Source organism: Dioscorea cayenensis, chromosome 7 (assembly GCF_009730915.1).
Source record: "Dioscorea cayenensis subsp. rotundata cultivar TDr96_F1 chromosome 7, TDr96_F1_v2_PseudoChromosome.rev07_lg8_w22 25.fasta, whole genome shotgun sequence".
NCBI lineage: Eukaryota > Viridiplantae > Streptophyta > Magnoliopsida > Dioscoreales > Dioscoreaceae > Dioscorea > Dioscorea cayenensis.
The window spans coordinates 4,213,989-4,229,683 of record NC_052477.1 but is presented as its reverse complement, the minus strand read 5'-3'; the positions used below and the strand labels follow the sequence as shown (position 1 = coordinate 4,229,683).

General features: G+C 29.1%; 1 long non-coding RNA gene across 4 annotated transcripts; it reads right to left on the bottom strand.

The window, feature by feature from the left end:
* Nucleotides 1-2,230: 2,230 nt before the first annotated feature.
* Nucleotides 2,231-4,502, bottom strand: LOC120264443. 4 transcript variants are annotated; one of them, XR_005537434.1, is made up of 5 exons: nt 4,351-4,502; nt 4,132-4,180; nt 3,987-4,027; nt 3,606-3,680; nt 2,231-2,443 (listed from the first exon to the last, which is right to left on the bottom strand). It is a non-coding gene; the product is annotated as an uncharacterized LOC120264443 (long non-coding RNA). The 4 variants fall into 4 exon arrangements; XR_005537435.1 differs by having other exon boundaries at nt 4,132-4,162; XR_005537436.1 differs by having other exon boundaries at nt 4,132-4,158.
* Between the last annotated feature and the right edge of the window lie 11,193 nt (nt 4,503-15,695).

Below are 15,695 nucleotides of genomic sequence, written 5' to 3'. Positions count from 1 at the left end.
GTTGCCACTTATGGGTCTGAATTTTCATGTCTCAAAGAACTTTTCTGTTGGTAACTAAACAGAGGAATCTTATAATACAATGGATGCACGCATTTAACCATCTTCTTGTATACAAAATGTTATATTAAAAAAAAAACATCATTATGCTGTTTGCTTCTTTTTTTTTTTTAAATTCAAAATTTGTTGTTTCTGGTTGAAAGCAATGTATAGACGACAAAGACAATGTTAATTTAGCGATAGTAGAAGCGATGAGATAAAATTTTAATTGAATTTCTTTCTATTGGGCAGAGAAGACAAGCTCTAAATGCAAAAAGAAACAGCAGATAAAGAAGAAAAGGGAGAAGGCAAGCTCTGAATACAAAAGGAAACTACAGATAGAGAAGAAAAGAGAGGCAGCAAGAATAGATAAGGTGCTAAGCAGACTCTTTGAACCAAAATTATAAAATAACTAATTTTATTATTTCGTTATTTATTTTTGACATTTTTTCTGCCACATATTCAACAGTTGTACACAGATGTGGTTGTAAATTGGAATCCTCCACCAATCCAGGTTGAATTATCAGATGACACTCAAGACGATTGGTTGTTTGGCTCTAGGCAAAGGAAAGGTGATGATAAGGAGGTTAAAACTAACAAGGCTGGTGTAGAATCATCAGTTTGTGAAAATACTACTGTGGCTTCTTTCCAACCTCGAGCTGGCTATGTAACTGAGATTGATGCGTATGCCTTGCCATATGTGGCTCCTTTTTGAAGTTGAAGCTACTAGAGCATGAAGAGTAAGCATTTATACTTTATTCTTTCTACGCAATATATGTATGTATATACAACCTCATTTTCTATTATGTTTGCACATCTATTCATTTATTCAATACAAGAGTCTTTTTAGTAACTAAATTTTGATTGTGTTTGCAAGTTTTGCATCAGTTACCTAATTACATAAATCCATGATAAAGAATTAAAAGTAGAAATTTTATAACAGAGATAATGTTGGTTGGGATAGTTGAATAGGATCTGATGACCAAATAGTGATACTTGGCGCCATTAAAAATTAAAGCACATTCCCATTGTGAAAGTTTTTTCAAAAAAAGAAAAAAAAAACAATGTACTTTGGTTCAACCCAAGATATGAGCAAATATTTCTCAAAATTACAAAACTCTAGAAAAGATCTACGTGTGAAGCTACACAATAAAAATAATGAATTAGTTTTTCAATTTTATCAACAAAAGCAAAGAGTTACTAAATTATAGTTTGCCATTAGTTTTCTTTCCAACAAAAAGGATTACTATGGTTTCAGGGGTAATTTGAATGTCATTAGTAAATGTGCTCTGAAATTACTTCTTTGGTATAGGAGCATTAAAATATGTTCATAGCCTCTCCTCTTTAAACTTTTTTTGTTCTAGAGATTATGTAATGCTTTTTATTTGTTAGTCATAAAAACATTTATTTTTAATAATGTATTGAAGATTGAGGAACTTGCTCACATTATTTAATGGATATCATACTTTAACAAATTTTAAATTTCCTTAACCTTCCCAAACTAACCAGAGAATAGAGAATAGCATGTTTGAAAACATAGCATGTCCCATATTAGCAATTAGGACAAAGAGGCAAGAAGATAAGCAATTTTTTGTTTTCATTTTTCTTCTTGTTCTTTACAATTTTAATCTTGTAATAATATTTCAAGTATGATTCATGTGTAATTTTAATCTTTTGCAGAGGCTTTTAATAAGACATACTCAATGAAAAGATTCAGAAGTCTACAAAGTAAGGATGGCTTAAGCTTACAACAAAACCACACATATTTGCACGAGTAGACAGAGATAGTTTGGGGTTCTATAAATGCCAACAACCATCACCAACTAGCACGCCGAAGGCAGGTTCAAGTCAAACTAGGAAGTCTCTACATCAAAGAAGCTACCTATGCCTATGCAAGATCAAAGCCGACAAGAGATGACTTCCCCACCAAAGCTCTCTTTTTGGAAAAACTATTATTCACAATGTACATGTAGTTTATGATATGACAATCCATTGAAAGAGCTTGTGTTTGTCTATGATGGAATGTCCAATGCTCTAATTTGAGCAACTTGGTCAAGCAAGAGATGTGCTTCTTGAGGCAAAACACAAGACTCATTATGTTGTTTCTATTTTTGTAAAATTAAATAAAGACACATTTTCATGGAATTTTCAAATGCGTTTGTAAAATTGGGAGAACATACAAACATAAATAAAGTTGACAAGGGAAAAAAGAAGTTCATTCACTAATGATATAGAAACAGCGAGACACACCTACACTCACAATCTCAAACTCTACAAAAAAAAAGATCCAAATTTCAATAGAGAAAATTTCTGTATTATGTAAAAGAACTCACTGAGAAGAATCGTTGTATCAGCTCTCTGTCACTCCTTGAAAGTAACAAATGCAAGCTGTATTCTAGCAGATTCACTGCCAAAAATAAAAGAAGAGACGCCCAATTAGATATAATGTAAAACAATAAAAGGTGACAGAAAATTGGATTAACCCAGTAAATCCATGTCAGAAAAATTACTTTACAGGCAAATAGAAAAAATTCTTTTGTTTAACATTATTATTTATTATTATGAACACATTGGTCCAATGCTTATCTTCACTTCTTTGATGCTAAAAGATGGCACTAGATCATCTACACAATAAATCACAACTTCAAAAAATGCAAGCAAGTATATATAACAAAAACAAAGTACGCCCAGACAAGGAATTTCTACTTTACTTCAAAACAGGAAAGCAGAGGATCAAAATAAATATAGTTAGCTGTCAGAAAAAATTTAGATGTATATATTAAAAAAATGAGAAACTTACAAAAATAATAACAGTGATGATAAAGTAACCATGGGAAGCTTAAAACCATGTTCAAATATTACAATTATACCACATTATACAAAGCATAAAAAGATAAAAGGAGATCAAAAGTTGAATCCCGATACAAGAGCAAATGGCAAATAATTTCCTTTGTAAGACAATGCTATTAGGCCTGAGGTACTTTTGGTATATAACATAGATCATAAAATTTGAGAAGGGTGTCATATGATGGAACAATCATTGAAAACATATTAGAGAACTTATGAAATTATTTCTCCTTAGAAATCTTAATTACCTATATTAAGAAATAGTTCAACACTTTCAAATGCTCAAACTTCAATTCTTAGTCTAAAAATATTTCCATATTTTTTCTAAAATGGAAAAATTCCACTCATAAATCAAAATATAACATTAGAAAATATCCAACAGTTTAACCAATAATGTGGTCAAACAGACAAGGTTTTCAGCCACTAACAAGAAAACTAACAGAGGGATCATATCACACATTTACACAAGCCTCTGCATATATATAACACACACACATAACTTTTAGCTATGTATACAACTAAAAGTCAAACTAGTCGCATATAACTAGTGGTCCAAAATTTATGGCAAGAACTAGAGACCAGAAATTCATTGAGATAAAGGTTCTGATGTAGGATAAATTATTATACAAAAACAGGACAAGCCAGTGATGACAAAAGAAAAGGAGTTGCATGTAGCAAAGGCTCTAATAAATCATATACACAAGTTAATACTCTAAATGTACCTTTGTGGAGTAAACCCTCCCATGAGATTCATCCGATATGATGTTTGTAGCTTGATCAAAGCCTTTTAAAACTCCCTATGGCAAACACAAATCATATCACAAAAAAATTGGAGAAAAATCATTAATACTGTTCAAGTAAATTTGAATAAGCCAAACAACTATTCAATAAGAAAATGAGAATTGAATCATCATAAATAATAAAAGCCACATTCTAGAGCATTAACCTAAAATTGTGAACAAACAAAGAAAAAAATGAAGAAATGGGGAACAGCATGGAAGTACAAAAGAAAAAAAGAGATTACAGAATTCATCAGTTACAAACATTTACCTACAAAATTAAGAGAATTGGACAATGTAATACATAAAAAAGATGCTTCTCACCACTATATTGCGTCCATCATTTGTGATCACAGATATGGTCTCTGCAAAGAGAAAGGAAAAACTAGAATCAATGGCACTAACATTTATCACAAAAATATATGTATATATATATATAGCATCAGATTATTATAGCAGAATTTCAAACCTTTAAGCATCTAACAATCAGATTAGCCTGACTGACAACAAGTCGAGAGCTTTCACGGTCCATTAGAGATTCAAGTCCAAGGAAAACAATAAGAACACAGAAAGGCATGATTAAGATACATAACGACAGATTAAGATCTAGAACATGCGAAGAATAATGATTTCATGCAATAAATCCTAGATTTTAAAGAAAGATTAAGGTCTGAGGAAAGAGAATTACCTGATCTATGGAATTATAGCAGACACATGAGCGATTTCGATGGAATTAGAGCTCCAAAACTGAGAAAAAGGATCGAATTAGATCGAGATGCTGTTCTAGGGTTTGACGGAGGGATGCAAACGAAGAAGGAAATAAAAACTAGCTGCTGGAGAGCACGGAAGCAAACCTGGTTACTAAATGAAGGTTTTTCCAATGACCCCCTAGAAAATCTCAAAATTGCTTTCCTGGCATTATTTTATTTTTTATCTTATATTCCCAATATTTTCCATAATCTTAACAGAAAAAGGATGGTAACCATAAATTTTAAAATTTTCTAGGATGTGATAATTATTTTAATCCTTATTATTAAAAATATTTATGAATTTGTTTAAGATATAATTAATTTTAGTTTTTTTGGATTAATTTAATCTACCATTAGTAAGTTTTTCCAGTTTTTTTAGAACTTATAAGATAAAATTATCAGAGAAAACCTTAAAAAAAAAAAATTTTGCGATGCATTTTGAGACAGATTATTTTAAATAATATGTGGTGACTTATGTCGCAAACCAAATTGCATGCCCTATTTATGATATTTACTCGAACATATTGCAAATGTGTCACAAAGTATTCCAAATAATCGATACTCTTTGAACCGCATGTAAATTATGGATTGCAAGTTTGCAACACTTTGCAACATTTGTCTTGTGTGTGGTCCTAAAATATTAGAATGTAGATTAAGATGCTCATGAATGATCATTTTGAGACAATTTGCTTCACGGTTTTGAGTTTTTGTTGCAAATTGTTGTAATATGTGTCATAAATTTACAATATTTTATATACACAAATTTATATATTGCAAATGACATTTTTTCACTTTTAGTGTAAAGACCTAGATCATTGTCCACTGGTAGTCAATAGCTAAACTGCTCTTGCATAGGCATCTCATATATATATATATAATTTGTAGCGAAAAAAATGAAGAGTGTGATGTATAGATCCTGGTCATTCAACACAATTTTGGATCTGGCTTAATGAAAGAAGTTTATTTTTAAATAAAAATTTGGACCGGATCATAAGTCTATTATTACTAAGCTCACCAACCATCATCGACTTTTGTTCATATTATTTTTACTCGATGCGAAAACCCATAAAAGGCCATGAGTTCTCCATAAACTCTAGTGTGAAGTGGGTCATTCCATCAAAGATTAGAGAAGGAGACCAATCTCGTATTTGATAGTCAGTAGGGTGATAGGCTTCACTTCTTAGTGGTCGTTTGGTTCCTGGATTGGGAATGGAAAGGAGTGAGGAGTAATGAAAATGAGTGGAGAAGTATTATGAATGAAGGATCTGTTTAATTGGTAAGGTATAAAAGGGTAGTTAATTGGGAATGGAAAAAATAAAAGAAGAAAATATAGTAAAATGACCTTTGTAATCTTTATAGGAATAAATAACATTATATATAACATAACATATTAAACTAAAATAATACCTATTTTTAAATAATAAAATATTTTAAATATTATTTTATTTCCATTATCACAGTTAAATATTTCAATTAATTATTCCATTTTGCCAATTATTTATTATTAAAATTAATAATAAAACATAGAAAATAAAATGTTTATATTCTTTAATTATATTTTTAAGTATTGTTATTTCCTTTATCATAATTAAAAATTTAAATTGAATTTTCCACTTATGTGAATACTATTAAATAAAAATTAAGCATTGTGTTATTTTTCTTTAACATAATTTTAATTCAAAGAGCGCATTGCGTATGGTCCACTCCTGTAGAGAAATACTATCCTCCTTGTCCAGGAATTCTTTATAGCTGAAATCATGTCCTTGATTGCAAATAATATTGGATGGAATACCCCCTTTAATTTGAACCGGTTCGCCATACTTACAATCTGATTGCCAATCCCGCTGAGCGCCGATTAATTCTTTCCAGTGTTTTAATTTGAGATAGTGAGAGGCGACGTCATCGACGACGTTGTACATGACATCATTACAGAATATGAGGGGATTAAAGTCTAGATGGCCTCAAATAAAGTTATGTGGAACTAACAACCTAGCCTAAGAAGTTTTTCCGGTATGACTAGGGCCTTCCAAGACAAGATTGATCAGCCGATTTAATAAAAAACACAGTTAACATAATTTATTGAAAGTTATAAAAGTACTTTAAATATAATAGGTAAATCTAGGAAAAAAATTATTTAATATTTGACAAATTTTTTAAATAGACATTTAAAAATAACTAAAAAAAAACTTTAAAAATATGACAAATAAAAAAGACGGAAAAAAGTAACATATATTTCCAAAGAAAATTTATCTAATTAATGATATTTTTAGTTGGGTTTACTCATGACTCTCAAAGATTTAATTGTCATGGCCATTTAAATACTATATCTTTTGATTGGAATTTCAACACTAAAATACTAGATAGTTGTACCTCATATCCTCATTTATTATGGTTTTTCTTTTCTCTTACTTTTGTTTTGGAAAATTAGTTTAGATTCAAGAATGACAACACTAATTTGACTGTACGACTCCTCATATTTGATACATTAGTTATTTTATTTTATTTTTTTTATAAGCTTTTGTTACTTTGTTTTTGTACGTGACTTGGTTTAGCAATTGTACAAAATTTTTTAGTCTAAAAGATTTTCTTCCAATGGTGTTTTAGTTTTTAATAGATATTTTAACTAATAAGTTAAGATCACATTAAAAACCTAGCGGGATACATTATATTGAAATTCTAAAATAGGCTTTTTAATTTTTATTTTAGCTCTTGCTATACGTATTCAAATTACATTGCAATTATCTGCAATTTTTTTTATTCTCATTATGATTCACATAAGATTTTTAGACTTTTTACCGATATATATATATATATATATATATATATATATATATATATATATATATATATATATATATATATGTGTGTGTGTAAAAAGTGAGTTTCTTCATGTAACCACGCTCATCATGTTACAAAGACTTTTGCAAAATTGATAAATGTTAACCAATGATTAAGGAGTTTGTTAATAGTTGAGTTTTTATTAGAAATTTTGACAAGGGGTGAGAGTTTGAATCACCGATAAATGCAACTTTTTAAAAGTGTGAATAGTGGTTTTATGTAGGTGCGTCTAGCGTCACGTGTGTGAGCCCCACCTCCATTTACTCTACCGAGATTTGTGCACATCCATGCTTTTTTTAACAATTTAGACGCTCATCTTGATAAAAAAAAATTTATTTTATTTATATATTTGTTTATCTACCTCATTTTGAATTTTAGTTCTTAAGTTCATAGAAAAGGTATCATTGCAAAAAAAATATTGTGAGACCAGTTTTTATTTATTTGAGTTTCTTTATGATCAAATCTTTGATGATGAATTTATTGAATAAATGTCTGTAAAATGTGAAAATTAGCATTAATAAAAAAGAACATCCATAAACATATTTGAAAATTGTATATTACTCATTTTATTTGAGTTTAAGTACTAAAATAAGGTTCATATAATTACATAATGAAATATAAAAAAAATATTTACTGTCATGACTTCTTGGATTATTGATACCGGGTTCTTTATATAGAGTATTCATTTTAGAGAAGATTCGAAAATGAAACCCAAAACCCACTCAAGGTGAGAGCACAAGTATTGAGATATTAACTCCACTCATGTGCAAATACTTGATTTTTCTTAAATGGGGAGCCACTTTTTTTTTCCTTTTTTTGACAAATTTGCGATAAGCACATTTTTAGTTTTTTTGCATCGTGCTTAAGAGGTTTTGAACTTGAGAGCTCTCAAACACAAATAAGGTAGGATATTACTAGGCTATACTTTGGTTGCTATGGGGAGCCACTTCTTGCATATTTCTAAGAAAAAATGTATAGAAAAAATATATATGCCTTAATAAATCATAATAATAACAATTAATTTAATTACCCCCATATATGCTTCAATAGAAAAATATATTTTTGTCACCTAGGTATATTATGAAGATGTATAGATTCAATTTTCACCATAAATTTATAACAAACATAGACACATTCTATTCCTTAACTAATTAATATAAGATTGAACGCTAATTATGAATTATTATACTACGACTTATCATTTGGACACATAATTAAAAATGTATAATTATAAGGTATAAAATTTAAATTGCATCAAATGAGTGTGACTAATTTTCTCTTTTATATATAATTAATTAATTCAAATTAATAAACCATGAAGGAAAGAATATTTTTGGGGAATAGTAAGATAGAGAAATAAGAAACTTTAATGAAGTAATAAGGATGATTTTGGAAAATTAATACAAGTTTTTATAAAATTTAGATTACCAACTAATTTTAACAGATTAATTTTTTTTAATTCATGTGAATTAGTTAAAATGGATAAGTAAAAATAATTGGGGGAGTATTTATTTACTCGTTTGTTTTTATTTTTATTAGTATTTTGTTTTTGGACAAATGGTGACAAGCGCCCCCACTTAAGGGTGTCAAACGGATAGATAAGAGCTGAAGTCCACTGATTATGGTAGTTTAACAATCTCCTAGGGTTTTACCATATAAGACCGGCTAACATGTGTGGGTAAATCCTCTACCAGGGGACCCCACACTAAAACCTAATAAATAGTGAATAAAAAACTCTCTATAGTACTGGATCCTAATGAACAGTATTTTTATAGTACTACAACCATGAGATTTTGAACCTATATCTGTCATTCACAACCAAAGTGTTTTACCACTAGACTATCCTAGTGTTGACAAATCATATATGCATGCTAATTATTAGATAACTCCTCCTTGGGAATTATCAACCAAATATTTCATATTAGGAATAATCCATGAATGCAACTTTCATTAAAAACACTAATTGCTATAATGGTGGTTACATTGTTTTGAGAAAAAGAAAAATGAATAACAAGTCAATATATAGAGGCAAAAAGATTGTCTCACAAACTATTACTTTCTAAATATAATTGAAAGTTGCAACTAAGATCCATATATATAGAGAATTTTTTTTTCTTGTAAGAGAGAAAATAGAGATATTCAGACTTCATATAAATTTTATGCTTTTTAGTTTGAGCTAAATATTTTTCCCAAAAGTTACTCATGTAAGTCAACTCTTACTTTTTATAAAATCAAGAGAATAATAGATTTCATGCGTAGATGCTCAAAATTGAGTCCATGCACAATTAACATCAATCCTTTCTCACCTTCAAATGATATTTTGCATTTTGCAAGGAGTTGTTTATTTTATTTTATTTTACTTTGTAAGATTTCATTTTTTTTATTAACTAGGATCCCAATACATAACTTTGGTCCATAAATGCTTAACTTATTGAAAAATGCTTTTAGAGAGAAAAAATAATAATAAAGAGACCCAAATGAGCCAAAAAGTTACAATATATATATATATATATATATATATATATTATTTTGTAAAAGTTGAAAAAATATTATGCATTGTTGAATAGATTACCTACCACAGTGTTTGACAAGGAGAATAGTTTGCGAGTAAAAATATCTACACTTTTGGTGGTTCTCTATGCATGCTAGAATTGGCTTCTTAAAGTTGTGTGTTTTTTTTTTTAATTTCTCTCGGTGCTTCTAAAGTAGTGTTTCTTTCTAGTAAGTCGAGTGGTATTATGTACGGACTAGTTATAATATAAACTTATTACATTTAAAAAATTCAAACGGTATTTTGGTTTGAAAAATTAAACCACTGTAGATTTTTTAACTTATATTATTTTTAACTCTAGTAAACTTTTTTCTTTTCTAGAAGCCTCCTAAGAAGGCTACAATTTTTTTTATTGTTCACGCATCTTCCCATAATCTAATCCAAACACGTTCAAAAAACCATATAAATACTGTCTCATAGAGAAAAAGCGAATTTAAATATGGCCTATATATTTTAAGGAAACTTGCCATAAAATATTATTTATTGTAATTCCCAATTTTCTTTCTAGTGTTGGTGTTTTCTCATCCAAATTAAGAGTGCCATGAGTTTTGTAGATGAAACCAAGGATGGTCGTTGCAAGCATAAGGGCACTAAATCTATTAGTAGGATAGCTTGTTTTCTAAAGGTTGGTATATACTCCAAATATGTCAGTGCAAAAGGTTCGATATATCTCTTTGTCGTCCTTAAATACCTTGTTTCATATGTATAACCTATTATCTAATTATTGCTTCATCCTTTCTTTTTCAATAGTTTTTTATGTGATTTCTAATGTAGGTTTTGGAATTAGCCGGAAATGAGGTGAGATATAAAAAGAAGAAAAGGATACAACTGAGACAAATACAACTAGTAGTGAGGAATGATAAAGAACTAAGCAAGCTTCTGGTTATTGTGAAAATCCCCGGTGGTAGAGTTTTGCCAAATATTTATCTTATTTTATCAAATAAGTAGTTGGCCAAACAAAAAATGAATTTTAGTAATGCACCAAATAAAGGAGTTCCAACTTTATGTTCAAACTAAATATAGTGTGTGTTTTGCTCCTCTATATAAAATTTGAAAAAAAAATTAGGTTTTTGGCAAATTTGGATCATATAATGAATTAGCTCTTTCTATAATGCTAGTAGTTTGAGTTATTTACAAATCATGCTCTACCATCGGTTTTGATTTTTTTTATGACTTTTTTGTTCTTTGATGATTTATTACTTGGTTTTTTATCCTATCTATACTCTAACATCTATGTATTTACTATTGATGTAGAGTTTATTCTTATTAAGTTTTCTATTCTAGTTCATTTGGAGGTATCAAACATGAAGTTTGCCATGCCATTATTATTATCTAAGACTTATGTGAGGATATATTTTTGTTTCATTTTTATTGGAAAACCCTTTTTTTATGGTCAATTTTGTATAAGCCAATTGTTGTATAACAAGAAAATTGATGTAGTGTTGAGGTTTTATTACTGTTAAACACACCAAATAAAAAGAAAATCTTACCTAGAATCTATTTATATATATATATATATATATATATATTGGGGATAATTATATTTATCGTATTCCTATATTTTCTTCTAAATTGATGATATGTGATTGCCATTTTTGTGATTTAGGCCTTGTTTGGGTTGGCTTATCAAAAAAAGTACTTTTTTAAGTTTAGTAGAAGTGCTTTTGGAAAATGTGCTTTTCTAGAGTAAGTTAAGCACTTTTTTATATTTTGTGTTTGTATTAGTTTTTCTGTAAAAGCAAAAGCTGTAAAAATAAGCTAAAAAACAGTTTTTTTCAAAAGCTGCTCATGACTAGCTTATGAAAAAAGATGTTTTTCATTTTTTTTTTCAGCTTCTGCTTTTACAGAAAAGCCAATACAAACAACTTTTTTTGAACGCAGAAGTGCTTAACTTATAAAAAAGCACTTCTGCGTTTTCCAAAAGCTGATCCAAACAAGCCCTTAATCAGTAATCAAAAAGAGGGAAATAACATCTTGAAGTAGCATGAAGTACTAACAATGAGGTAAAGCAAAATATAGGCTCACTCGTAGGGATAGAAGAAAGCTATTTTTTTTTTTCTTCTTTTATGGTATTTGAGTATAGTGCAATTATTAAATCTAAAAAAAATTAACTAGCCTAAGAACAATTGGTAACAATAGACTTTTGAGGACATTGGAGTATTGTCAATGGCGGAGCCAGAAACTATAAAGTAGGGGGGGCGGTGCACAATTAATTAATTTTTTTATATTTTTTTAAAATTTATTTATAAGTTAATTTATAATTTAGATTATAAAAATTAGTTATTAAATAATAATTTTTTTAAAAAAATTCTACTTAAAAATATAATTTTATATATTCTATAAATTAACTTGTGAAAATCAAAAACTAAAACATATATTTAAAAAAAACATATATAAATAAAGTAATAGATTAAAGAATAAATTTTTGTAAATATAATTTTAAAAAATTATTATGTTTTAGATAATAAGGATTAATTTGTATAAAATTTGATTTTTTAAAAATAAAAATAAAACTCTAGAGAGATGGAGAGAGAAGAGAGAGAAACAGAGAGAGAGGAAGAGGTTAAAAAAAATAAAATCTTTAGCGAGAGAAAAACCGAGAGAGAGAGGGGGGAGATTAAGAAAAAAATAAATTCTGTAGAGAGCGGGAGAGAGGCGAGTCCGGGAAGAGGGGGGCGGCCACCCCTCTTCCTCCGTCCCTAAGTAAAAGGGAGAGAGGGGGGAAGGGGGGTCCACCGGCGACAAGGGGGGCGGGCTCCCCCCTTGCCCCCCCTATCCCTCCGCCCTTGAGTATTGTTGTGTATTCCTCACTTATTACCTTCATTATGCCTTCATTTCCCTACTTGCAATGGTAGATGGAGATGGGATGCTTGAATATCTATAATGTTCTCACATGTCAAACCCCTAATTTAAGTAAATCTATGATCTATCTTGATATTTTATCCTAGATTCTATGCTTGACAAGGTCTTTAAATTGGGCAAGAATTTCCTTTGGAGCAAGAGTAGAAATCATTGTGGCATTCATTCAATTGGTTGGGGCACTACTACACTTAATAAGTTTGAGGACATTTTAGCCATCAAGAACCTTAGATACTCTAAAACAATTTTAATGTTCAAAAATGTCTTTCTGATTGTTAACGTAGAAGACGAGCTTTAGGTTGGTATTTTTAAATTGATGTATGGATGTAAAATAACTAAAATTATTCTTTCTAACCTTTGAAGCAATAGATTGTTGGAATTTTGAGTAAAGGAAGAATAACAAAATAATAATAATAAACATGGTGTCTTTTAAGAATAAATTTATTGTGGGCTTCTACCCTAAAACTAATAATTCAGCATGTCTTTAAATAGACAATACATCAAATTCATAATATCTAAACTAAAGAACAAAAAATCCAAACAATTATAAAAAAAATCTAAAATACTGACTAACAACTTTGAATTATTCTCCAACAAACTCCCTTAATTCAAAGTTGCAAAATTTCATAGAACTTCAAACTTCAAACATTACAGAGTACTTCTATTCACTATATAATGCACTTCTCACCAACCTGCAATTATTAGAACATATACTTCAAAAAACTTCTTGGTGCACTTTTCTCCAATTAATTCAAAATATAGTTTATGCTTCATCCACTTCTACAAAATTTGCGCGTTCTTTGATAATCTTTTATTTTGTAGATGTTCAAATCTTTTGTGTTTGAACATTAAGGTTTCCCCTTCTCCAAACAATCCCTCTCTTCACCCTGGTCAGAGCTGCCGTATTACTACTAACCATTTTGATCATCCACAGATCCTCTAAGATCTATAAAGCTCTGATACCATGTTGAAATTTTGAAAAAAAAAGAATTAAATAATAATAATAAACATAGAGTCTTTTAAGAATAAATTTATTGTGGGCTTCACCCCTAAAAATAATAATTCAAGATGTCTTTATATAGACAATACATCAAATTCATAATATCGAAACTAAAGAACAGAAAATCCAAACAACTACAACAAAATCTAAGATATTGACTAACAACTTTGAATTATTCTCCAACATAGATGTAACCTTCAAAGTACATAATTTTGAAAGAACCCTTGGTGTTTTGACATAGTTTTGTCTCTCAAGCCAACATATATTAAAATGGGTTATTCTTTGGAGGACCTTTGTTATATTTTGCTATGGGTGTTTCTTTAGACCGTGGACATGAATATATGCTTAGGACCTCAATTAGATTGGTGCAAATTGTCTAAGATACATATTGATCTATATAACAAAAATCATTGGGTATGGCGTCATATTTGTACTAATGCTAAGATTGCCTAAATGCTTTATTCACATCTAATTAAATCAAGGCAAGGACTTGGACAACAATTGGAAATGTTCGCATACAATGTGGAGGCTTTGGGTATCCCCCAAGTGAAATCCTTTTATTTAGTTACTTCTCGATGGAAAGTTGTATTGAAAAAATATGACTTTTTATACACTTTAAACCTGAGACCTCTCATACTATATATGTGTTTTATGTGATCTTCATTGGGAGACAGTTTGGATTTAATTTGCTAAATCCTTGATTGCTTCCTATATTTGGAAACTCAAAAAAATAAGCTACCATCTTTAGAAATTTGATACCAGAGTTTAAGAAGATTTTCTAGCAAAGTCTGCAGTGCATGTATATTAGATTAGTCAAAGCATGCCCTTATATATGTTTTGAGGATTCCTTATAATTAAATTGGTGCTTCTAACTTTTGTTCTTGCTAATTTTAAATTTGTCATTTTGGCAAATTCTATGGCTATTAAGATAGAATCAAGCTTAGCCTCAAAAGCTTTTGTGTTTGCACTCAAGTAGTGACTAGAGAGAAATCTAAAGCACAATTAAGTTCTTTGTGATTGTGCTAGCTTTTTCGATATGTTGAAGAATGCCGATAAGAGAATTGCATGTAAACATCTGAGTTATTAATATAGCATTGAACATCTCTTTTGTAGCTCATTTATAGAGGTTGCAATTCCTTCACTGATTGTCTAACTGCATTTGGTTACTGAATGCATAGGTGGTCCTTGCTTTATAAAGGTATTAACTTTACTAGATTGATCATGGAAGCTATCTATGCTAATGGTTTTACAGGTCTTAATATCTTCTTCTTCTACTTCTATTAATAAGAGAAAGTACTTCAATTGTTGGTTAGCTAGATAATACATGTTTGATTATGTATATGCCTTTTTTGAGATTTGTGGTATTATGAAAATTAGGGTTTAGTATATTAACACATAATTGAGATTTGAGTGAGGGAAAATAAATGACTTTGGCCCTTAAACTATTTTCATATATGTTCTAACCTCAATTAACTGTTAAACATTTTTGCAAGAGTTTAAGCATAAGAAAAACTAACATTTTTTAAGATATTCATCAACCCTATCTTATATACACTTAACACAAACCTACCCACCTAAACTAGGAATTTGATATAATTAAATGTGTTTAATCCAATAAATATGGAGCATACTATTTGTTTTAATGATTAATATTAATAATAAACATCTATTTATTGGTATAATACCAATATTTGCATTTTATTGCAATGTCTCATATCTCTAATGTAATAATATTTTGAATAAAAAGGAAAAACACAAAATATATAACTTGTTTGATGAGAGAAATCGCTTTTGATCCATTAATCATAAAAAAATAATCATGTTACTTTTTAATAATAATAATAATAATAATAATAATAATAATAATAATAAAACATAAGTGTAATTTCAATCCATATAGTCCGCTATATTGTTCATTTTTATTCTTAGAAGTGATTTTAATAACATTTTCAACTTACATGCATCATATCCATATCTTATAAATCATTCTTAAAATTTGAAAATGCTTCAGTTTCACTAAACAACACATGAAATAC